Source organism: Schistocerca nitens, chromosome 9 (assembly GCF_023898315.1).
Source record: "Schistocerca nitens isolate TAMUIC-IGC-003100 chromosome 9, iqSchNite1.1, whole genome shotgun sequence".
In the NCBI taxonomy this organism is placed as follows: domain Eukaryota; kingdom Metazoa; phylum Arthropoda; class Insecta; order Orthoptera; family Acrididae; genus Schistocerca; species Schistocerca nitens.
Genome location: NC_064622.1, coordinates 261003596 through 261030954, shown reverse-complemented (window position 1 = coordinate 261030954; position 27359 = coordinate 261003596). Strand labels below are relative to the sequence as shown.

Sequence of the window (27359 nt, the reverse complement as noted above, 5' to 3'; positions counted from 1 at the left end):
AGGACAGCGTTAAGTTGCCTATATTGTTTTCAATATAATGGAGAGTTCTGACACACTCGTTGAAAACGCCCAACGTTCTTTTTACGTGAAGTGTATTTGATTACTAATTTAGGCACTCGTTCGTCTGATATCTTCTGAATGTACTCATGCCATTTGTTTTTGTATGACTAAAGTATGGTTTTGATGCCCAGTTCATTTCTAATTTCGCTATTTTTTTCTGAGCTGTGAGTTTGTAGCCAGCTAGTGGCCCTAAGAGTCTCAACCCTGCTACGTTAGTCGTTCCCCGTTGACTGTCGGTAAGTGTCCAAGTCTCTGAACCATACATTAGGTACTGTCATCAAGTTATAAAATTTTAGTACTGTCTCTTTCCTAACTTTGCGTGATTTATGGTCTCAGCAACTGTTGCAATTTTTGAAACTTTAATTCTTGATGTATGCAATGTATGAGAAGTCACATCCCAGATATTTAAAAGTATTTTATTACAGTGGTTTATAATCAGTTATTATTTTTACCTTTAAATGCTTCTTATCATGGAATGACATTATCTTAGTTTCACCTTTAGATATTGTCATGTTATCATTTAAAAGACAATAAAAGAGATTTAAAATAAAAAATATCAAACGTTGAGAAAGGCTTTACAGTAGTACATTCAATGAATAGTATGTTGCAGTGCAATACTCTTTGCTAAGGAGCTCCAGGACCGAATAAAAGGAGCGACCCACAACAAAACCTTCCAGCTTTCATTGGAAAATCTGGGAATCAACACTCAATTTTTTTCTGTTTCTGATGGAAGCGTATTGAAAACGAAGCATACAAAATACTGTACACAGATGAAGCAACATGGCGAGGATGTCACACTAACAAACAGCGACCGTTCGTTGACCTTTCCTACCCACTGCTCGATTCGCTCAACTCAGTGAGATATATATTTTGCCTGAAATATTCATATATTCCCTTTGTGCAAATGTAATAGCGTTTATTCTCTGCATAACGCATTTTACCGTTGCAAATGCAAATATTAATCACTGTGGCAAATTTTCCCGTTTTACTGCCCAAAAGTTAGTTTTCGAGGCCATTATCACCAGTCTTTAATTTCTGAACACCTGTTTTTCTTCGAAGACTTACTTACCTCGGTGTCTAGGTTGCGAGAAAGAGACAAGATGCAAAATTTTAAAACATTCCGAGTTCAAACGTAATGATCGACCTGGTTCTTAACTACCATCTGCGTACCAGTCAGTAAGATTTCAGTAAATTCCTGCTGCTCTCAGATGATAGCTTAAGGATACAGGGTACGTTTCCCGCTCAATATTATGTAAAAATCAACACCTATTTCTTTCAGGCACTGTTTAAGATGCAGATGTTTTACAGATTTTTTGTTGATATCAGGTAATGCAGCACACTTTGTAAACAATTTAGAAGTATTTTGAATATTTTTGGGCCGGCCGTGGTGGCCGTGCGGTTCTAGGCGCTGCAGTCCGGAACCGCGGGACTGCTGCGGTCGCAGGTTCGAATTCTGCCTCGGGCATAGATGTGTGTGATGTCCTTAGGTTAGTTAGGTTTAAGTAGCCCTAAGTTCTAGAGGACTGATGACCTAAGATGTTAAGTCCCATAGTGCTCAGAGCCATTTGAACCATTTGAATATTTTTGAACCTGCTTAGGGCTATTAAAAATTACAAAGAAATTGATGCAATTTTTTTTCAAAAATGCTTCCACGAATTAAGGTACCATTTAATCCAATGTTATACATTTGAAGGAGACCAAATTTTTACCAGATATGCATGACATTATGGCTGTGGTACTACACCTGTTTAATTGCACCTATTACATATATTACAAGGATAAAAATATCACATCTCACATTTTGATTTTTATAATTTTTTCCTAATAAAAATGTAATTTTTTCCATAATTTAGTTGATTCCGCAATAACGCTTAGGTCTACAACATAAGTATGGACTACTGCAAGTAAAAAAAAATAGAGCAATGCTTTATAAACTTTAGGAAATATTTGTACCTGAATTCTGAAAAATACAACTAGTGGGAAATTGCGAATGAAGATATGAGTCCAGTTAAACTGTGCCTCAGACCATTTCTGAAGCATAGTCTTGAACCTGCAGCATTTCTTCTTCCTCAAGCTTCCGCTTGGTATTCCTTCTAGCACTTCTTGCTTCTTTGGTAACTTGAAGAACGAATCTTTCAGCTTCATGCACCCGTTGTCTGTCACATGCAAGCAATTAATCTTCCATATTAGAGCCACATTTTATGCCTAAACTTCTCAGTACTTCCAACCTTCCTATTACTCCATCACTGAAACATATCACTGCATCTAGTATATCAACTTTTAATGTATTTAGTCATACAAAAACATTCTTGGGTAATCATTCCCATATGCAACGGTTGAAATTTTAATTTGTATTCTGAGTACCCCGATGAAGGCATTTACTAAGCAAAACAGGGTCACTCAGCTCTCTAAAAGTTGGTTTTATTTCATCCATAACAGGCTCAGGCATATGATGGTATATTTGACCACTTTCTTTTGCTGTTTGTTAACCACACCAAGAATATGCTCCTTTAGGGCAAAGTCCCTGAACAGGGTGGTCATCTGTGGACAACTTATGAAAGTAGGTGTCCCATACAGCTTTTCTCATTGCTGTAACATCATTCAGAGGTGCAGTTCGCCTAATGGCCAGTTCATAATAACTCTGAAGAAGGTCTATTTCAGTTTCTGTCAATCTGCCTCGACCAGACAGAGGTTTTCCAACAGACAGCAACTTTCTTTTCATTTCTCTTCGTACCTTCCTCAATATAGCACCCATCCTCTTTTGCACATGTCCACAACACTCCAGTTTTGTTACCAAGGCATCACCTTAAACATTGCACTCATTAATTTTATTGAAAGCTTTAGAGTCCCCATCGCCTAGGTACTTGGTATATCTAACGTTATAAACGGGCACCGGCATCTGAAATATTTTTAGAACTCCATCACACTCATAATTCTTAGAACACTGATGTTCAATATGTACTGCAGTGTTACCGTGGCAGGTGTGGCAGTACTTAGATAAGCACTCAACATTAACAACTTTTCCATTCTTCAGAGAAGTAGCACGTACAACACCATTCAAGGAGCGATGTCTTCGACTTTGTCATGTCCCAAAAAGTGCAACAGCAACGTCCCTGGTTCCACTAATATTTACAGTTTCTTCTACAGCACGTTTCATATATGCTTCAGACACAACCGTCAAGGCACCTAAAAGTATTTTTATGTACTTGCTGAACCTACTGGAAGGAGGAGGAAGGTCCATCAAACAACAAAACGTTTGGGCAACCTTTTTTCCTTTTCCTATTGCATGTACTGCATACATTAACTTCAAATTAACATCATATGAATTATGCACAATGTTTGAAGTCTTTTTCGAGGTATACTTATTGCATGATCTACACAAAACAACTAATTTCGACGCTAAACACTTCCTGGCACTTTGCTGTTCAATTATTTCCAGACAGCCTACTCCATCACATTGTTTACATTTCGCCACTTTCTTTATCAAAGAAGATAAGATGCCCACATCAACAACAACAAATCCACTACAAACAGCGTCATTGTTAACACAAAAATTTGAATAACCGTGAGGTGTGCCATGTGGGAGTTTCTTCCCTGAAGCACTGATACATAGGTTACTTTCAACAGTGTGGCTTGCATTGTTTGTGAACTGGTTACCATAGAATTTGCTTTTATTGAATTTCTTGATACATGGCATAGTTCGTATTTATTGCACACTAAAGGATATATACTTCCACAAATATTTGTAGCACTTGGGCAACGAACATTCAGTAACAAGTGAACAAACTACTTCAGCGAAACAAAAGTAAATACTAGCAAAGATAATCATTTACAGACACTAGAAACTTGCACTATTACCAACATATACAATGTATCATACGTATAATCGCTGGAAACAGAAATTTCACAGTTCCTTTCGAAATAATACTGGTCTCTGTAACAGAAATAAAGGGGGCGTGGCAGCATACGTGACTGTAACTTTAAAAATTGGTATATATAGGTCATTTTTCATTTAGAACCCTGTACTGTGTATATTAATGTAATCAGGAAAGACTATAAAATTTATTAAAGTCATAAAAAATTTCGATTTTTCCACCATTTATAAGTACCCTGTATCCTTAAGTGCCGTGGTTGCAGGTTGGATTCGGTGTGTCAGGAGTTTCAAAAGCTTTCGCTTCCAGTGCCGTCAGTTAAAGAAAAATGAATACTGAGCAAGTACTTAGTGTAGCCCGTCATCAGAATATCAGAAAAAATAAGTTAATACAGTGTACGTATCAAGTGATATCTGCACTGTCTGCCTGCTTACAAGGGAACCTCCCCATCGCGCCCCCCTCAGATTTAGTTATAAGTTGGCACAGGGATAGGCCATGAAAAACTGAACACAGATCAATCGAGAAAACAGGAAGAAGTTGTATGGAACTATGAAAAAAATAAGCAAAATACACAAACTGAGTAGTCCGTGTCCAAGATAAGCCACATCAAGGTATGTGTTCACTGATGAGCACCGTGGTCCCGTGGTTACCGCGAGCAACTACGGAACGGAAGGTCCCTGGTTCAATCCTCCCTCGAGTGAAAAGTTTTAATTTTTTATTTTCAGACAATTATCAAAGTTCATGCACTCAGACATGATCAACTTCGCTCTCCAAAATTCCAGGACATGTTCAGATTTGCTTGGACACATGCAGGATTTGACGGTCTACACACGGAAAAACTTGAAAACGCTAAAAACGTATGTTTTGACAGAGCACAGGGAAAACTGTGCGACTGTGAAACTTGCATTCATTTGTTGCAGTTTATGTGACAAACTCTTATGTCTTCATCACTTTTTTGGGAGTGATTATCACATCCACAAGAAAACCTAAATCGGGCAAGGTAGAAGAAACTTTTTACCCATTCGCCAAGTGTGCAAGTTAGGTGGGTCGACAACATATTCCTGTAATGTGAAGCACATGCCGTCACCAGTGTCGTATAGAATATTTCAGACGTGTTTTCCTGTGGAGGAATCGGTTGACCTATGAATTTGCGATCAAATGTTTTCGGTTCCTATTGGAGAGGCACGTCCTTTCGTCTACTAATCGCACGGTTTTGCGGTGCGGTCGCAAAACACAGACACTAAACTTATTACAGTGAACAGAGACGTCAATGAATGGACGGTCAGATCGTAACTTTGCGAAAATAAAGTAAGTAAAATTTTTACTCGTGGGAAGACTCGAGCCAAGGACCTCTCGTTCCGCAGTTACTTACTCTAAACACGGGACCACGACGCTCCTCAGCTTATACAGTCCTTGTGTTGTATATCTTACACTTGGACTACTCAGTTTGTATAATTTGCTTATTTTTTCATAGTTACACACAACTTATTCCTGTTTTCTCGATTGATCTGTGTTCAGTTTTTCAAGGCCTATCCACTGTGTCAATTTATAACTAAATCTGAGGGGGGTGCGATGGGGAGGTTCCCTTGTTAGATGCGTGGTAGTGTGTTCGCTCACAATGCAGCGGGCTCAGGTTCGATTGACCTCATAATCCTGTTCTCATCATCACCGACACGCAAGGCGCCCATTGTGGCGTCGCTTGAAATAAGACTTGGAACCCGTCGGCCGAACTTCCCCGGAAGGGGCCTCCCGACCAACAATGCCGCACGACCATTTCTTTTTTATTTTTTTTTTTTGCACTGTCTGATCAAATGCATCCGGGACACATCTATGTAATGTGAAGATGACCACTAGATCACACTAGAGGCGGACCCATCAGAAGTAGAGAAACAGTAACAGCAGAATGTATCAGACAGGTGAGCTCAATGGCTTGGTATGTAGACCAGTCATTGGATGTCAGCCGAGTGAAAAACCCATCAGGGATCTTTGAACCTTCCAAAGCTGCTTGGGGATGTGATTGTGAAGTGGAAATCGAAGGGACAACCACAGCTAAACAGAGCAGGCAGACCTCATGCACGGACGCTCAGAGACAACCGAGCATTGCGGAGGGTGGTTATAAAAAAAATAAAAAACACTTGAAATCAGCGCAAAGAATATCATGGCAGTTCCAAAGTGCTATAGCAACAGTCCACCTATCACGATGACTACGTAGGGAGTAAAAAAGAATAGAGAACGATGATCGAGGAATTCCTCATAAGCGACGAATTCCTGTAGTCGAAGGAATGAGGAGATGTAAAGTGTGACGCAACTACACAGTGGATGACTGAAAACAAGTGATTTGGAGTGATACATCACGTTATACCCTATAGCCATCTGATGGCCATCTGATGGAAGGGTTTGGGTTTCAAATGCCTAGAAAACGTTGTTTGCCATCCTGTGCAGTGCCTACAGTGACGTACGGAGGAGCTGCTGTTACGGTATTTGGGTGTTTTTCATGGTTAGGGCGTGATCTCCTTATAGAATTTAAGAAAACGCTAAATGAGGAAGTATGTGAACACACAATAGAACACTGTCTACTGCGTACCGCACACTATCGTGAAGCAGCATCAATGAGGCAACGGTTTGTGGACAGTAACATTCTTGGGTTGTGTTGACCTGTCCAGAGTTCCGATCTGAGGACAATGCACAACTCTGGGCTGAGAATGTCCACTTCACTCCAGACCCCAGCATCCAACATGACTAACTTCTCTGGTTTCAGGTCTTAAGGAAGAATAGGCTGTCATTCCTCCACAGATATTTAGACACCTCACTGAAATTGTCCACAGCAGAGTTCAAGCCGTCAGAAAGGAGAAGGCTGGACACAACCCATGTTAGTGTTCACTAATAGATGTATGAATCCTTTTGATGGGATAGTGTAAAGTACGAGGGTGTGCTGAAAAATAATGTCTTCCAATTTTTTTGATGTGGAAGCTCTTAAAGCTTTTTGAATAAAACAAACGTTATTAACATTTTACATTTTAATTCTTCGTGTCTACATATTTACACTGAAGAGCCAAAGAAACTGGTACACCCGGCTAATATCACGTAGGGTCCCCGCGAGCATGCAGAAGTGCCGTAACGCGACGTGGCATGGACTCGACCAATGTCTGAAGTAGTGCTGAAGAGAATTGACATCATGAATCCTGCAGGGCTGTCAGTAAATCCGTAGGAGTACGTGGGGGTGGTGCAAGGCACCCAAGATATGCTCAATAATGTTCATATCTGGGTAGTTTGGTTGCCAGCGGAAGTGTTTAAACTCAGAAGAGTGTTCCTGGAGCCACTCTGTAGAAATTATGGACGTGTGGGGTGTCGCATTGTCCTGCTGGAATCGCCCAAGTCCGTCGGAATGCACAGTGGACATGAATGGATGCAGGTGATCAGACAGGATGCTTACTTACGTGTCATCTGTCAGAGTCTTACCTAGAATTATCAGGGGTGTCATATCACTGCAACTGCACAAGCCCCACAGCATTACAGAGCCTCCATCAGCTTGAACTGTTCGCTGTTGACGTGCAGGGTCCATGGATTCATGAGGTGGTCTCCATACCCGTACACGCCCGTCCGCTCGATACAATTTGAAACGAGACTCGTCCGACCAGGCAACATGATTTCAGACATCAACAGTCCAAAGTCGGTGTTGACTGATCCAGACGAGGCGTAAAGCTTTATGTCGTGCAGTCATCATGGCTACGCGATTGGGCCTTCTGCTCCGAAATCCGGTATTGATGATGTTTCGTTGAACAGTTCGCACGCTGACACTTGTTGATTGTCCAGCATTGAAATCTGCAGCAATTTGCGGAAGGGATGCATTTCTGTCACGTTGAACGATTCTCTTCAGTCGTTGTTGGTCCCGTTCTTGCAGGATCTTTTACCGGCCGCAGCGATGTCGGAGATTCGATGTTTTATCGGATTCCTAATATTCACGGTACACTCGTGAAACGTCCATACGGGAAAATCCCCACTTCATCTCTACCTTGGAGATGCTGTGTCCCATCGTTCCAGCACCGACTATAACATCACGTTCAAACTGAGTTAAATCTTGATAACCTGCCATTGTAGCAGCAGTAACAGATCTAACAACTGCGCCAGACACTTGTTGTCTTACATAGGCGTAACCGATTGCAACACCGTATTCTGCCTGTTTGCATATCTCTGTATTTGAATACGCATGCCTATACCAGTTTGTTTGGCGCTTCAGAGTATATAAGAAATTGTGCAGTTTTTGTGTAACCAAAATTTTCAGGTTGTGCAACGTAAACAGTCTTTTTAATTTTTAGTTTTTGCTGTTTCTAGGTATAACCCCCAGCACTCCTTGCACATGTCTAGGGATACTTGTTTTGGCTCTTCTGTGTTGTCAACCAGGTTGTCGGGATCTGAAAGACTGCATTCTAAGTCACTTGAACGAAAATACAAACGAAACATACATGTTTTCACTTATTTAAAACTGTTATTTGATTTGTGCTGTAAGTACGAGTATCCCTAACGGAAAATTGTGTGGCATGTGTATCGCATTGTCTTGCGGCCTGTATCTATAGGAAAAAGACGTCGCACCTTATAAATACGTGTCCTTGAAAGCCAAAATGGTCACACTAGAATCAATACACGCCAACTAGAATTTACTGTTAATTCAGCTACTCGGACATTTGGAAATATTCCACTATGTAGCATTCACTGAGAACTAATCGTGACGCTGAAAAAGATTTTGAAGGGATATTAATACACTTACCTCAGGTATTCCTCCGTAGCTTATGCAAAATTCGATCGAAGTGTAAACAGTATTATTATAGAGTGGCGTCCATTAAGCAGATGCAGTACCGAACTACGAAGGGTGCGCAGTCTACAGGGTGGCCCATTGATCGTGACCGGGCCAAATATCTCACGAAATAAGCATCAAACGAAAGAACTACAAAGAACGAAATTTGTCTAGCTTGAAGGGGGAAACCAGATGGCGCTATGGTTGGCCCGCTAGGTCAAACGGATGTCAAATGCGTTTTTTTTAAAAATAAGAACCCCCATTTATTATTACATTTTCGTGTAGTACATAAAGAAATATGAATGTTTTAGTTGGACCACTTTCTTCGCTTTGTGATAGACGGCGCTGTAATAGTCACACACATATGGTTCCCAATTTTAGACGAACTGTAGGTAAAGGTAGGTTTTTTAAATTAAAATACAGAACGTAGGTACGTTTGAACATTTTATTTCGGTTGTTCCACTGTGACACATGTACCTTTGTGAACTTATCATTTCTGAGAACGCATGCTGTTACAGCGTGATTACCTGTAAATACCACGTTAATGCAATAAATGCTCAAAATGATGTCCACCAACCTCAGTGCATTTGGCAACACGTGTAACGACATTCCTCTCAACAGCGAGTAGTAATGTTCGCACATGCATTGACAATGCGCTGACGCATGCTGTCAGGCGTTGTCGGTGGATCACGATAGCAAATATCCTTCAACTTTCCCCACATAAAGAAATCCGGGGACGTCAGATCCGGTGAACGTGCGGGCCATGGTATGGTCCTTCGACGACCACTTCACCTGTCATGAAATATGCTGTTCAATACCGCTTCAACCGCACGCGAGTTATGTGCCGGACATCCATCATGTTGGAAGTACATCGCCATTCTGTCATGCAGTGAAACATCTTGTAGTAACATCGGTAGAACATTACGTAGGAAATCAGCATACATTGCATCATTTAGATTGCCATCGATAAAATGGGGGCCAATTATCCTTACTCCCATAATGCCGCACCATACATTAACCCGCCAAGGTCGCTGATGTTCTACTTGTTGCAGCCATCGTGGATTATCCGTTGCCCAATAGTGCATATTATGCCGGTTTACGTTACCGCTGTTGGTGAATGACGCTTCGTCGCTAAATAGAACGCGCGCAAAAAATCTGTCATCGACCCGTAATTTCTCTTGTGCCCAGTGGCAGAACTGTACACGACGTTCAAAGTCGTCGCCATGCAATTCCTGGTGTATAGAAATATGGTACGGGTGCAATCGATGTTGATGTAGCAATCTCAGCAGCGACGTTTTTGAGATTCCCGAATCTCGTGCAATTTGTCCGCTACTGATGTGTGGATTAGCCGCGACAGCATCTAAAACACCTACTTGGGCATCATCATTTGCTGCAGGTCGTGGTTGACGTTTCACATGTGGCTGAACACTTCCTGTTTCCTTAAATAACGTAACTATCCGGAGAACGGTCCGGACACTTGGATGATGTCGTCCAGGATACCGAGCAGCATACATAGCACACGCCAGTTGGGCATTTTGATCACAACAGCCATACATCAACACGATATAGACCTTTTCCGCAATTGGTAAACGGTCCATTTTAACACGGGTAATGAATCACGAAGCAAATACCGTTCGCACTGGAGAAATGTTACGTGATACAACGTACTTACACGTTTGTGACTATTACAGCGCCATCTATCACAAAGCGAAAAACGTGGTCCAACTAAAACATTCACATTTCTTTACGTACTGCACGAATATGTAATAAAATATTGGGGTTTCTATTTTTAAAAAACACAGTTGATATCCGTTTGACCTATATCAGCGCCATCTAACGGGCCAACCATAGCGCCATCTGGTTTCCCCCTTCAAGCTAGACGAGTTTCGTTCTTTGTAGTTTTTTCGTTTGATGCTTATAGCGTGAGGTATTTGGGCCGGTCACTATCAATGGACCACCCTGAATATCACATGCGGCTCCTCTTCCGGATTTACCCTCCTTCCGCGAATGCCTCATATACTACGTTCAAACGTCCCATACTTCTCCTGCACACCACGTGGTACTGGGACAGCTGGAAGAAAGGCTACTGGCGAGAAATGGCTTACCTACATTCTAGGGGATTGTTTTCAGAACGAGTTTTCACTCTGCAGCGGAGTTGCGCTGGTCTGAGAGGCTGTGAGCGTGGGTTGTGAGTCATGATTGGATGCACAGTCGGTAGGACAGTTATCCTTGCAAGTTAGAGGTATCTGGCTCGAGGTCAAACAGTTTCGATCTGTTGGTAAGTTTCACATTTTACGTAGTTTTCTTACGTCTCCTCTGATGCGCTTTACAGGAGGCAATGACATGGGCAATTTTTCAAAAACTCGTCGTCGGGTTCTCTTCTATGTTCTGTCAAACAGTTTTAATCTGAAGGTAAGTTTCACATTTTAAGCAGTTTTCTTACGCCTCCTCTGATGCGCTCTACAGGAGCCAATAACATTGACAATGTTTCAAATACTTGTCGTCGGGTTCTCTTCCATGTTCAATGAAATTACGTAATCATCAAAGCTGCACAGAAGTTTGTTTTTATTTAAATGGCGACCTTAATCCACTATCAAGCCATCCTAAAACAGAGCGTATTGTGTTTTTATCAACATATACAATACATATGGAGAATCAAAGTACATTTGACAAGATGATTACATACCACATAAGTGCTACCACAATGTCTGTACGCTGCCCACATTGCTTGTGTTAGTGGCTAAGCGCAAGGTACTATTTGCATGCGACATTCCAATGCTGCGTGCAGCAAAGTACCATTACGTGAACATTGAACACCATTCGGTAAACTGAGTAGGGGGCGTTGAAGGGAGTGCACCATGGAGACTTTGTTTGTTTTATTGTACAAAGTTACAAAATAACGGTTATCTATGACCATACGTAATACTCATTTTAGCCTGAGTTAAAATGCAGTCACAATATAAAAGATGCATGTACAAAACAAATCTTGCGAACACATAAGTGTCATGCCTCGTAGCGTCACCAGTGGCCTGTCAATGTAACGCTAAAACGACTGTAGCGTACATAATTGAAATTTTTTATACAAAAAAATAAAATATCCAGGCACAATATGAAGGACAGCAAGTACAAAAATAATTTGCGAACGCTTCCGCGTTATACTGCGTAGCACCACTAGAGGCCAATCAGTATAATAACAAATGATTACAACGAACGTGTTACACAGTTCAAATTGGTTAATGACGTAAGCTTAAATGTCCAAAACCACTTAACCAAGGTCATCAGAAAGCCCCGTTATATTTCTTATTGTCAGTAAAACAAATTATAATACATACTTATTGCATCAACTATTGCACTGTAATAGTGAAACGTATAACATTGTGCTTCCGAAGTCCATTCATACGGACCAGAACCGTTCCACACTAGTAGTTCCCTTCTAATACACTCACAACCATTATGAAAAAGAAAAGAAGATAGGCCATATCACGTATTAAAAACTTACAAAGAATACCTTGCAGTCCGTTCACAGCGAACAGAACCCTCCCACTCGTAACATAACCTTACGTGCAACGTAAACATTGAAAGCGGTCAAGACAAATATAGACTTCTACAGGCATAACAAAACTTTCACGCTTAAAAATTAAAACACCATCTTCTGTAAAGGGGGAAGGGAATGAATAACGGAGGGTAAAATAGTAAAAGAGGAGGACGGAACTGAGGAAGGAACAGAAGAAGTGGGGGGGGGGGGGCAGTGTGTTGGGGACGGGGGAAGAGAAGATATGAATTTGGAGAGTAGGTACATATAAAGGACTAGTCTAATTTCGTGTAAACACTGGTTTCTCAGTTGCTGTTGTGGTCTTCAGTCCAGAGACCGGTCTGATGCAGCTCACCATGCTACTCTATCCTGTGCAAGATTCTTCATCTCCTAGTACCTACTACAACCTACATCCTTCTGAATCTGTTTAGTGTATTCATCTCTTTGTCTCCCTCTACGATTTTTACCCTCCACGCTGCCCTCCAATACTAAATTGGTGATCCCTTGATGCCTAAGAATATGTCCTATCAAGCGATCCCTTCTTCTAGTCAAGTTGTGCCACAAATTTCTCTTCTCCCCAATTCTATTCAATACCTCCTCATTAGTTATGTGATCTACCCATCTAATCTTCAGCGTTCTTCTGTAGCACCACATTTCGAAAGCTTCTATTCTCTTCTTGTCTAAACTATTTATCGTCCACGTTTCACTTCCATACATGGCTACACTCCATACAAATACTTTCAGAAACGACTTCCTGACTCTTTAATCTATACTCGATGTTAACAAATTTCTCTTCTTCAGAAATGTTTTCCTTACCATTGGCAGTCTACATTTTATATCCTCTCTACTTCGACCATCATCAGTTATTTTGCTCCCCAAATAGCAAAACTCATTTACTACTTTAAGCGTCTCATTTCCTAATCTAATTCCCTCAGCATCACCCGATTTAATTCCACTACATTCCAGTATCCTCGTTTTGCTTTTGTTGATGTTCATTTTATATCCTCCTTTCAAGATACTGTCCATACCGTTCAGCTGCTCTTCCAGGTCCTTTGCTGTCACTGACAGAATTACAATGTCATCGGCGAACCTCAAAGTTTTAATTTCTTCTCCATTGATTTTAATTCCTACTCCGAATTTTTCTTTTGTTTCCTTTACTGCTTGCTCAATACACAGATTGAATAATATCGGGGATAGGCTACAACCCTGTCTCACTCCCTTCCCAACCACTGCTTCCCTTTTATACCCCTCGACTCTTATAACCGCCATATGGTTTCTGTACAAAATATAATAGTCTTTCGGTCCCTTTATTTTACCCTGCCACCTTCAGAATTTGAAAGAAAGTATTCCAGTCAACATTGTCAAAAGCTTTCTCTAAGTCTACAAATGCTAGAAACGTAGGTTTCCCTTTCCTTAATCTATTTTCTAAGATAAGTCGTAGGGTCAGTTTTGCCTCACGTGTTACAGCATTTCTACGGAATCGAATCTGATCTTCTCAAAGGTCGGCTTTTACCAGTTTTTCCATTCGTCTGTAAAGAATTCACATTAGTATTTTGTATCCGTGGCTTATTAAACTGATAGTTCGGTAATTTTCACATCTGTCAACACCTGCTTTCTTTGGGATTGGAATTATTATATTCTTCTTGAAGTCTGAGGGTATTTCGCCTGTCTCATACATCTTGCTCACCAGATGGTAGAGCTTTATCAGGGTTGGCCCTCCCAAGGCTATCAGTAGTTCTAATGGAATGTTGTCTACTCCCGGGGCCTTGTTTCGACTTAGGTCTTTCAGTGCTCTCTCAAACTCTTCACGAAGTATCATATCTCCCATTTCATCTTCACCTACATCCTCTTCCATTTCCATAATATTGTCCTCAAGAACATCGCCCTTGCATAGACCCTCTATATACTCCTTCCTTTCTGCTTTCCCTTCTTTGCTTAGGACTGGGTTTCCATCGGAGCTCTTGATATTCATGCAAGTGGTTCTCTTTTCTCCAAAGGTGTCTATAATTTTCCTGTAGGCAGTGTCTATCTTACCCCTAGTGATATTCGCGTCTACAGTATCGGACAAAATATGACTTATCGGTCTCCTAGGTTAGCAACGTGTAAAGAAACGTCCGCTTCCTTCTTCTGTGTGACGAAGGACGTCCTATTCAATGTCGAGAGAGTACGGCACGTCCTCGGGGCACCACAGCCATCCCTCCTAGTGACGAACGTATCACTTCCCCGCATTCTTTATTGCAGTCGGACGAAAATGTATGTAATGTGATTATTACAACAGGGACTTACGAAGACGTCCTCTTCTCAGGTTATTTGCGTACCGTGAAGTGGGGAATTTGGAAGTGATCTGATCTTCAAGTTTATTTTATATCGATACAGTACATTTCTATACGTGGGTTCCGTATCAGAATTTATCCGGTAAGGCCACTCTACAACCTCTACAAGTGTGTAATAGGAATTGTGAAACGTCCTGTATAAATAACCTGATGGATGTTGCTGAAGGCCAAATGAGACTGCTCGCAGGTGATGCTGTAGTGCATAGAGAATCCTCGAGCCCGATAACTGCAGAGGAAAGATGGAGGACCTGCAAGAACAGATTATTGGAGGGAAATGCAGGAAGTCGTGCATGGGATCAACGCTGCTTGCAGAAACTAGAAGTTCATCCGCACACATAATTAAATTTTGCACATTGCGCGTAAGCGGAAGGAATTACGCTAATGACGATCAATCATGGAAACAGGCACATATGTAAGATATCTAGGACTATGCGTTCGGAGCGAAGTAAGGTGGAACGACTACATAGAACGAGTTGTAGAGAAAGCGGATGTCACACTGGGGTTCACTGGAAGAATTTCGCAAAAACCTGGAAGAAATCAGGATGTCAAATTAAACACCTTTCAGCCGTCCAGTTTCCAACCTTATTTTATTTGGCTACCAGTTTCGGTGATTTACTAACCATCTCCAGGCCTCTGAACGACGTGTAGGAAGATTACACATCAGTTGCGATAAAAGCAGAGCTCAGCAGTACTCGTATTAGTATATTTCTGCTTGCTAAAGCGATACCTTCAACCATCATCTGCCGACTAGGTCAGATATTGAAAGATTATGGTTTCATCAAACTTACTCGAAGTTTGCTCCAAAACAGGAGATTTTATATCGACTTCCAGGGTCAGTGCAGACGATGGGGATATCAAAGAAATGGCTTCACCAATAATATTCAGCATCTACACGAATGACACTTGCAGCGAACACAATGATTTTCCTTTATGCCGATGATTTGGTACTTGCGAGTCAAGAGAAAACTTTTGAAGATCGTGATACCACCTGACAGACGGATTGAGCGAGCTTAGTGCCTACTCTAACAACCAACTTTGTACAAACACAGCTAAAACAGAACTAAGTGCGATTGATCTCAAACACAAATCAGGCATGTCGCAAGGTTGGCATCACTTGTCAGAGTAAATACGATCCATCAAAAAATGTGGCTGTCACTCTGGGTCGTACTTTGTCATACAAACAGCTGTGCAAGAATACGATAATGAAGCGGGAAGCCAGAAATAATACCGTTCGCAAGATCACTAGTAACACGTGGGGCTCTCGAACGCAAAACGCTGACAATGACGGCACTAAAAACATGTTTCAGTGCTGCAGAGTATGCGTGCTCAGTCTGGTACAAAATCCACAGACGCAGACGTGGTGGACATGGCGCTAAACCGTGTTGCGTTTATGCAGGTTGCCTGAAACCTACAACACTTGTAAAATATCTACCAACTCGCATAGTGCCACCAATATTCGTCACGAAGTAGCTGCCAACGCGAGAGAACAAGTCAGACACATCACGAAAACCATTCACTACATGGTCACGTTGCAGCAGCCTCGGGGTTGGGGTCCAGAAGACGTTTGGCAACAGCTCCTCAGTCTTGCAAATGGTAACTGCTACAGCAACAAAACAATTGTGGATCACTCGACTTGAGACTACTTGGGCATGAACAGAATAGGATCGTGTGGGGTCATTCAACTGTCTTCATTATGGAGTTGGAAGATCCAAGAATAACCTCCACGAATAGCGCTTCACCGAGGATACCACTAACTGTGACTGCGGAGAACCTACTGGATTGTCAACTATGCCCTAAATCTGGCACAGAAGATGATATGGTGTATGTGACGCTGGGTGCAACTGAACTTTCATAATTTTGGTCAAGAACAGCGTAGCTTGATAATTATTTCTTCCATTTGTTTGTAATGGTAATTACCACGCAATTTATTTGTTTTCTGACTTCAATAAATAAAATTGGAGGAATTTAGTTACCATACAAAAAAGTTACTTTTCATTCCTCAGTCGACCGACTCGTATTCAGACATTTCTTGATACAATAATTTACCAACAGCAGTATGTACTGTAGAAATTTATTTTATGAATTTCTTATATGAAACTAGTTTCGGCATTACATTCATGTCATCTTCAGGCCCCTGTACAATGAGTAGAACAAATGTACTATTATAAAAATGTAGAACATACGTTAACAATTGACAGGTATCTATGTTAACTAAGTAAGTGGCTCAAAAGGACATATTGTCTATCATTGAAACTATATGTAACATTAGGGCAAATATGCTTCTGCCTATGTCAGGCTGTTGTTAATAGTTTTCCGTGTTTTACTCGAATATAGCATAATAAATGAACATATGTATGCGCTATTATTCATAAATCCGTACCACACAGTTGTAACAGGCCATGCATCACAACAATCAAATATACTGCATACAATCATATGCCCAGTGGAAGAAATTTTTTAAATAATTAACTAATACAAATGAATAACAAAATTAAAATACAATAAAATATGACATAACCATGTCAGAATACATAAGTTACGAATGTGTAGCCTAGGTCGTGTTATGTGTGGTTCGATAAATAGCTGCCGAATTATGACGATAAGAAGCATAAATAGGTTTGTCTTAAAACCAATTGCATTCACGAATTAAACCAATGCAATCGTACTATAAAATTCATCAAACACCTGTTCCCGTAGGAACCACATTGGAACCCCTATGCAAGACCACCTCGCAGTGTGCTGAGTGGATTAATGCAACGACAGTAGCTGCCTCATATGGTCATAGTGAAAAAGAAGATTCTCGATCTCTATATATCAAAAAATGTCTACCTCCCTATATATAAGTCCTATACAATTATGGAGGATTATACTCAGTGGAATCGAACGAATAAAAGGGAAAAGAAGAAAGAAATATAGGAGGCCGCCTATAAGTCCGAACATTGTATTTTAATTTATTCTATTATTAATTTGTTTTAGTTAATTATTTAAAGAAAAGTTCTTCCACTGGGCATATGATTGTATGCAGTATATTTGATTGTTGTGATGCATGGCCTATTACAACTGTGTGGTACGGATTTATGAATAAAAGCATATACATATGTTTATCTATTGTGCTATGTTCGAGTAAAACACTGAAAACTATTAACAACAGCATGACATAGGCAGAAGCATATTCGCCCTAATGTTACATACAGTTTCAATGATATACAATATGTACTTTTGAGCCACTTACATAGTTAATATAGATACCTGTCAATTGTTAACGTATGTTCCATATTTTTATAATAGTACATTTGTTGTACTCATTGTACAGGGGCCTGAAGATGGCATCAATGTAATGCCGAAACTGGTTGCATAGAGGGAGTTCAGAAAACAAATTTCTACAATAAATACGGCTGTTGGTAAATTATTGTATCAAGAAATACATGTCAGCCGTTGTTCCACAGTCCATAATGCATCAACAAGGAAGTATTCAGACACGTCCTTAGGAGACGAGTCATGATATTTTAGTGGAATTTACTGATTTATTTGCCCTGTCAATTCAGTGTTATAATTACGCACATCAGTTTGCGATCTTTCGCGGAGTTGGAGCTGTGAGTTGGGACCAGTGATATAATTATTTCTCCCACCTCTGGCGAGGTGGGATCAGCGAAATAAATATCTCTTTAGTTGCCACCCTCAGCAAGCTAGCCTTTTCGCGGACTGGTGTTTACTGATGCCTCCATCGTGGGCAGTATAGTGTACAGTTAGGAAGAGTGGGGGTAAAGGTTGGTTTTTCGAGGGGGAGCGTGCAGACTCACTCTTGCTGCCGCCGCCGAGGTGACCAGATCTGTCTGAATATCGCCGCTGCCTTAGGTGATGGCGCTGCACTGCTCCGGAAACTGCTGCTTTCGTTGTGTATGGCTTACAGTTCAGTTGCTGTGGTACGTTGCGGCCACGGTAGTTAATTTAATGAATGTCATTTGGCGTCCAATCTTTGATTAGAAGACTTTAAATAGTCTGTCCCATGGACAAAACTTACCAGTTCTCTTTATCATCGGGCGCATGAACATTTAACTTGCGGTTATATGTCCTCATTGAACCATCTGTAACCTATCTTTTACACTGAAATTTTAGCTGATACACATCTAGAGCACATTTTAATAAGCTGATACACATCTAGAGCACATTTTAATACAATTAATTGGTACAAATCCGACTACATTCCATCTATACTGAATTATTCAAGCAATCAGACTGTATACAGGGTATTTCAAAAAGGAATTTACAACTTTAAAAATTCGTATGAATTTCCTGGAAGAAGATATAGAGCTGGGTTTACTGTTATTTTGCAGGGGAACACATCAAGTTTCTTTTATCTTAAGCTAAAGATGTCTTAAGTGGCTTCTGTTGGTTATCCTGCACACATCCCATAGAAGTCAGTTTCTTCCCAAAAACGCTGTAGCATTGCAGGTGTAACTTGCTCAGTGGCGGCGTAAGTTCTTGCTCTAAGTTAAGGTCGAGAAGCCGGCACAGACACAATATCCTTGACGAATCCCCATAAAAAAAGTCAGTGATGTTAGGTCTGGGGAACGTGGGGGTCATGGAACTGGCGCATCACTGCCAATCCATTGCCCGGTCACTAAGAAAATCCTGGACCTCAGCAAAATAGTGGGGTGGTGCACGATGTTGCATGAAGTGAACATTTCGTTCTTGATCATCCTCATCGATTTTTGGTACCAAAAATTGTTGTAACATATTCAGGCACACTATCCCGTTGACGGTTGTCTCATGGAAAAAAAGGGGTCGTACAATTTGTTCTTGCTCAAGGTATAAAAAACGTTCAGTTTAGGGCTATCACGAATACGTTGGAATGTTTGATGTGGATTTTCACTGCCCCAAAATCCTACAGTTATGTGTGCTAACGTGCCACTTAAGTGAAAGTCGACTAGTCAGAAAAGTTGATTTTGTCCAAGAAATGTTCATCCTCATTTAACTGATTTAACATATCTGAATAGAAGTTCTTGCGAGAAATTTTATCATTGTCTTTTATTGCTTGTACGATCATCAGTCTGTACAGTTTCAAATGCAAACAGTTTCTCAACACACGCCAAACAGTCGCAGGTGGGATTTGCAGTTCGCGAGAGGCACGCTGGGTCGATTTCGTAGGGCTGTTGACTAAACGTTGTCTCACTCGCTCAACGATGCCGTCAGATGTGCTGATCTTTAGCGTACTTGGTACGGAAATTACGCTAAATTGTTGTCACCGACTAAGATTCTTCACACCAAACAACACAGCTAGCACGCTCGGGTCCAGTGAAGGCAGCCATCTTTAACGCAACTGCCGCTAGCGCTCCTAACGGTGCGACTCGGCACTAGCGAACTACGCGAGACAATACTTGATGTATTTTCCTGCAAATTGGCACTACAGTCACCTCTGTAGGTAGTATGACTTAATTTACATGAATTTTCAAAGCTGTAAAGTCCTTTTTGAACACCCTGTATATTCCAGCTAAACTCTGTCAACGAATGATGCATACCAGAGTCAATGAACTGTTGTAAACATTGTAATAGTGGCTTATTTAATCATGAAGCAACTGGAGTAACCATAGCAATGAATTTTATCAGGCCCTAGTTCCGATACCAAAATGTAACCGTCTTGCTATCTTCTTAATACACCCATACATCCTCATCCTCACAAGAAAAATAGGATAGTTTACTGAGATAACTTGATACAGCTGTCAGGAGTTTGAAGAATTTCATGTTTACTATCAGATGTACAAATTTATTATTTATTTTCTACTAGTGTCAGTTGTAGTGAGCATCTTTACAGGAAGACTATATCCAAAAAATCTAGGCACAGGATGAAACAAATAAGGTGTTCAGTTGCTCTAGACAAACACGTGAAATTATTTACAAAAAAAGTGTACACTGGATGGATATGGTACTCACCTTTCCATTGGATAAAATAATTGGAAACCATCAGCATCATAAAATGTTTACATAGCCACGTACAACAGTCCATGATTTCGATACCAGCACAAAATTGACTTCACTGTCATTAAAAAGAATGATCATTGAGGTGGTAATACGAGAAATGACGTTTGATGATACTCGAAGCTCTTATGGATACTTGAGAAATCAAGTTACCTTTGAATGGAAAGATCATCTTTTAGTAATCGGTTTGTGTTGTATACAAAAATATATTTTATGAACCAAAAATAAGACATAGACTACGAAACTCTGTCCCCAAAATAACATAATATTTACAACGTGTCTCTGTTGTAAACAGTTTGAAGACATATGCTGTAGTAGCTATAAGAAACAGTACAACGAAAAAATCTACTAATGATGGTCTCTTATAGATATAAAAAACAAGAATACGTCCACATACACTCTGGAATGAATTAGGTCAAAGAAACATCAAATTAACATTTACTGGTAATTTAATTTAATTTATTGATAGCAACTGCCTGTAGAAAATTTTATAAGACACCACAAAATTTTTTTGTACTTATGTGTATATGAGATTGCTAAGAAATGAACTTTAGAATGTAACATATCTGGATTTCCCACATATACATGAGCGCTGCAATGTACTTGTATCAGCGCTGTTCAGTCCTCGTGTTACCGCCTTAATGGTCGTTCTGTTTAACCGTAATGAAGTCAATTTTTTGCTTGTATCGAAATCGTAACCTATTTTAAATGCTTCTACAAACGTTTTATGACTGATGGTATTCAAATTATCCAACAGAAAGTTGCACAGCTTATGACTTTAGTGCAGAGTTTGTTTGTAGGTACTTCAACAGGTTTACCTTGAACAACTTGACAACCCATTTGTTTTATCCTGTATATACGTTGTTCGTTTGCTTTGTTGATATAGTCTTGCAGCGAAAATAGTGGCTATGAGCCAGACCGGCGAAAAATAAATAATAAATTTGTACAGCTGATGGCGAGCATGGAAGTTCTCAGAAAATATATAGAATAATATTCATGGAATAAGCAAAGATTCTAATCACTGTTTAAAGTAGTACATTTATTTGTTTGAGGCATTTTACGAATCTTTGTACCATCTGAATACGGTAAATTAAAGAATTTCATTCACTCCACAATCCTCTCTGTAATAAAACATACTCCACACGCAATTTAACGATTTTAAATATTTGTGAAACGAGTTACCGTGATCTCAAGGAGACAAAGCATAATCGTGACCATGTGGGGTCATAAGTATTACATTCCAACTATCAGAAGGTCAATTAATCGGCAAGCAGTTGAGAAAAGGCACAAAGTTAATGCAAGGCAAAATGGTTGGGATATGGTTATCACTGATTTTGCTCATAACACAGTTCAAACTCGTATCCTTTGTCCATGGGATATGTGCTACCTCAGGTATCCAGACCCACGATATGGCGCCCAGTTGGATTCAATAAATTAACGTTTGTGGCCGCGACATACCACGACATTGAACTGTAAGGCATACGGCAACGAATGCAGAAGTTTGCGGAGCAGTGAAGTACTATAATCTATTTCAACGACGATGTCCGAAGAACAGGTATGGTCGTCTCAGCGGCGGCAGCAAGAGTGCGTCTCCACGCTATCGCTCGAAAAACCTACCTTTTACGAGTGCACAAACTCTTCCTGACTACACTGACGTGACAAAAGTCGTAGCATACCTCCTAATATTGTGTCGGGCCTCCTTTTGCGCGGCGTAGTGCAGCATCTCGCGTTACATGCACTCAGCAAGTCGTTGGAAGTCTCCTGCAGAAATATTCAGCCATGCTGCCTCTATAGACGTCCATGATTGTGAAAGTATTGCCGGTGCAGGATTTTGTGCTCGAACTGACCTCTCTCTTATGTCCCATAAATATTCACTGGAATTCACGTCGGCGATATGTGTGGGCAAATCATTCGCTCGAACAGTCCAGAATGTTCTTCAAGCCAATTGCGAATAATTGTGATGCACTGTCATCCATAAAAATTGCAGCGTTGTTTGGGAACATGAAATCCATGAGTGGCTACAAATGACCTCTAAGTAGCCGAACATAACCATTTCTAACGATCGGTTCAGTTGGACCAGAGGACCAAGTCTGTTCGATGTAAACACATCCTATACCCTTATGGAGCACCCAGCAGCTTACACAGGGCTTTGTTGACGAATTAGGTCCATGGCTTCGTGGGGTCTACACCACATTCCAACCCTACCTTCAGATCTTACTAACTCAAATTGGGATTCGTCTGACCAGGCTCCGTCTTCTCATTTTTTTGGGGGTCCAGCCGATGTGGTCACAAGCCGAGGAGCGGGGCTGCAGGCGACGTCGTGCCATTAGCAAAAGCACTCAAGTCGGTCGTCTGCTGCTATAGCCCATTAACGCCGTACTTCGCCACACTGCTAACGGATACGATCGTCGTACGTTCGTCATTGATTTCTGCGGTTATTTCACGCAGTGTGGCTTCTCTCTTACCAGTGACAACTCTAAGCTAACGCCGCTGCTCTCGGTCGTTAAGTGAAGGCGGTCACCCACTGTGTTGTCAACCATGAGAGGTAATGCTTGAAATCTGGCATTCTCGGCGCTCTCTTAATATCATAGATATCGGAATATTGAATTCCCTAGTGATTTCCGAAACACAATGTTCCTGCGTCTAGCTCTAACTACCGTTCCTCGTTCAAAGTCTGTTAATTCGCGGCCACAATCCAATCAAACACTTTTACACATGAATCACCTGAATTCAAATGGCAGGTTCGCCCGTGCACTTCCCTTTTATACCTTCTTTACATGATATTACTGCCAGCTCTGTGGATGCATACCGCTGTCACATGACATATGTCACCTTGGTGTATACTGCCCACGAGGGAGAAATCAGAAAACACTAATCATCGAGAAATTTAGCTGACGGTGGCAGGCAAAGGGATGGCTATACCGTTGGTTCCAGCTTACCAGAGGTGGGGGGATTAATTACATCGCTGGTTCCTACTCACTAGCTGCAGCTTCTGCGAAATATCGCGATCTGGCGTGCATAATTATAATACTGAACTGACAGGGCAAATAAACATAGCTTCCAGCAAGAAGACACTTCCCCTATGGACGTGTATCAATCCCTTATGGACATGTATCAGTATAGATGGATAAAGCCTAAATTCAGCGCGTTTTGTCACGTAACCGTTTAGTAAACGCGATACCGTCGCAGAGATGTCCAATACTTCAGTGGAGGATGCTGCAAGAGGGTCGTCGATCATAACGTAGAGATTTACTGTTATTATTCCAACGAATGAGCTCCAAGAAGAGTTGATTAATGTATTCTTCGTTTGTCTTTTTTTTTTGTTCATCAGTTTTCTGCCTGGTTTAATGAAACCCGCCGTGACGTCCTCTCCTTCGCCAACCTATTCATCTCAAGAGTTGCACTTGTACAAAACGTTCTCAGTTTTTTGTTAGGGCTATTCCAGTCTCTGCCTTCCCTTACAATTTTACCATACTCAGCTCTCTGTTGCCCCTTGGAAGTTACTATCTGACCCCTTCTTCATGTCATTGTTCTCCATATCTCCATATGTTTCTTTCTTTGGGGAAACTTCTCACTTCTTACCTTGCCAGTACATCTAATTTCGGCAACCTTCTACAGCACCATATCTCAAACGCTTCGATTATCTTCTTTTGCGGTTTTCCAATGTCCATGATCCATTTCACTATAATTCTGTGTTCTAAACGTACATTCTCAGAAATTTCTTCTTCAGCTAAAGGCCTATGTGTCATATTAGCAGTTTTCTTTTGACCATAAATGACTTGTTCTCTTGTGCTAGTCTTCTTTTTGTATCCTCCTTGCTCATTAGTCATGTGTTATTTTGCTTCCAAGGTAGCAATAGTACTTCGTCTTCTCCGAGGTCTCCAATTTTGATAGTAAGTTGCTCGGTGTTCTCATTTCTCCTAGTCCTCATTACTTTCGTCTTTCTTCTATTTATTCTCAGTCCATAGTATTTGCTCACTGGACTGTTTATTCCATTCATTATGTTCTGCAATTATTTCTCGCTTTCACTGGGAACAGCAATGTCATTAGCGAATCTTATCATCGATGTTATTTCACCACGACTTTTTCCGCACCTGAATTCTGTTATTTACGACATTGTGAAGTGGTAGGGAGCTGGACGGTGAGTGAAAAGGCACTGAGAATAGGAAGTTTGGTATATTTTAACAAAATTGTATTAAAAACAATCAAATTTTTTTCAGATAGAAAAATACATCAAAAACTGAATAGCAGAAAACGAAAAATTTTAAAGTTAAAAAAAATCTTGCCGTACTAGTAATGATCAAAGCATAAAAAGTCAGAAAAACAGCTTAAGGCCAAATGACAAGTGTCTTCCACAGTTGCGGTACAACTGAGTTGGAAATCAAGGCCAAAAACCACAATTACTCAACAGTGGCATCTGCTAAATGGCTTAAGGTTCAATAAAAAGGTGCATTTCGTCAGTAGTTCAAATAATGTAAGATTACTAGCAGGCACAATACTAGCCAAAACGTAGCAACTACAAAACTTAGTTAAGATCCAACTAAAGTTATATTTCATCAGTAGCTTTTTTTTTCTTTATTGTGATTTAATTCCCCCCCCCCCCCCATATGGGCAGGGGAGGGCTGTCAGCGGCACAATCCGCCGCTCTTTAGCCGAGTGACATGACAACTTGAAATAAGAATAAAATGTTACATACATAAGGCGAGCAAAAAGGGGAACTTAAAACAGAATAATGGGAGAAAACGGAGGTAAAAATAGACTGACATAGAGACGTTCATGGAGGACAGTTAAAAAGGTCACCAGAAAGTTAAAAAACACAGTTGGCGATTCTTAAAACACAGAGAAGACACTGAATGGACATGCACAGGTTAAAAGTCGGCCACAGTATTAAAAACACTCCAGAACAATATTAGTAGCCATAAGCTTTAAGTTATAAGGAAGTGTAGTGGAATGAAGTACAGCACAGTTATCAAGATAATGGCGCAAGACAAATCGAAATTATTGTTAGCAACTGCAACAACAGCTTATCACAATGATGTAAGTGGTAACAGTGAGAATACCAAGAACACTTACAAGTTAAGAATGTACACTATATGACTAAAAGTATCCGGACACCTGGCTGAAAATGACTTACACGTTCGCCCTCCATCGGTAATGCTGGAAATCAATAGGATGTTGGCCCACCCTTAATCTTGATGGCAACTTCCACTCTCGTAGGCATACGTGGCGCGTGGTGGCGCTGATAACACTTCTAAAACGAGGTCGCCGCCTTCCGGTTGTAACCTCCCCACAATAATTTATAATCATTAATATAAATAAATATCGTCATTCAGTGTAACCTGCCCACAAAATTCTTTCTGATTTAATCCAAGCTCAAAATTCATTCACATTTAGCGTAACCTCAAAACAGAAAATATTAACATAAATAATATTCACGTTTAGTGTAAGCTCAAAACAGAAAAAATCCTAAACCTCTCAACAATAAAATTATAATTACGTCGTTCACATTCAGTGTAACGTCCCAATAAAAAAAATGAATTCAGTAACCTGGTAATAAAACAATGTAACTAACCTCTCAATTAAATTGTCGCTCACTTATGACTTTTCAATAATTCACTGCGAATTTAACCTGGTAAATTTTGGACGACAGCAGTGCTGCGTCATGGCCCTGAAAGATCATTCTGAATAAAAAAAGGAAAAATTCTTACCTCAGTGAAGTCGCCGGATATATCTGCTCTTACAATAAATTTTTCCGGCAATGCTGGCCGACCTATCTGTCATTATGAAAGGAAGCAACTGATTTTTCTATTGCAATATCGGGATGATCATGGATGGGAGAAATTAGTAAATTCTTTAAATTGAAATGAATGGTTGTTAAAAGTTACTTTTTATGAGGAAGATTATTATTACGAGAGTTTTAAAACATTTACATGCGACTTGAGATAACATTACTACATATGCGCGAAGCTGCTTTTTACCTTATACAATAATACTCAGGCTCCGACATCGCTGCACCGCGACCGGGCCAGCCAACACGATACACCATACCAGACCAGAGCAGACTCCAGACTAGCAACAACTTACTGCTACAGCTACACAGTTCCTACTGCAGTCAACACTGCTCTCTGGTCAGAGACCTTGCATATCGCAGGCAGCGCATGAGCAATACATCGAAATTACATCTGCTCGGACCTCTTACACGGTCAACGTGGAGCGCTCACACGTTCTCAATCAACGAGGATCTGCTGCTGTCACTGCTGTGGTCGAATCTTCTCTATAGAAAACCCACACCGTAAGAGCGTGCATAAATGTCACAGGACAGAGATAATGCTCCGATGAACGATTTGAGGTAGGAAATTTGGGGTCGGAGGAGCCAGGTTATGGAGGTATGGAAGTAAACTTGTCGACCACCGTGTCTAGCATTATTGTTTTCCTGCTTATTGACGACTAAGATGTACATTCTTTATTTCGTGCAAGGAAACAAGGAGGACGAGCGTGGTAACTAGGAAGTCATGATGCAGGTTTCGTTTACTTTACTTGTCCATAAGGTGGCTCTGTTGTATCGTATTTACATTGCCCCATGGCAAAACGTGCTATGAGTCACTGACAGACCCATTCATTACTCAGTGCTATTCAGAGACGTACAATATAATACGATGGAGCAGTAACGGTGCACTTGTGCAGAACTCACTGATATGCACCTTGTGTATGGGGAAGTTCGTTGCGCCGGCCGCGGTGGTCTCGCGGTTCTAGGCGCGCAGTCCGGAACCGTGCGACTGCTACGGTCGCAGGTT

The 27359-nt window shown here is 40.7% G+C and overlaps 1 protein-coding gene across 1 annotated transcript in view; it reads left to right on the top strand.

Annotated features, from left to right (window-relative positions):
- Nucleotides 1-27359, top strand: part of LOC126203833 (transient receptor potential channel pyrexia-like) — a 281000-nt gene that overhangs the window by 25445 nt on the left and 228196 nt on the right. The gene's annotated exons all lie outside the window — the stretch shown is intronic.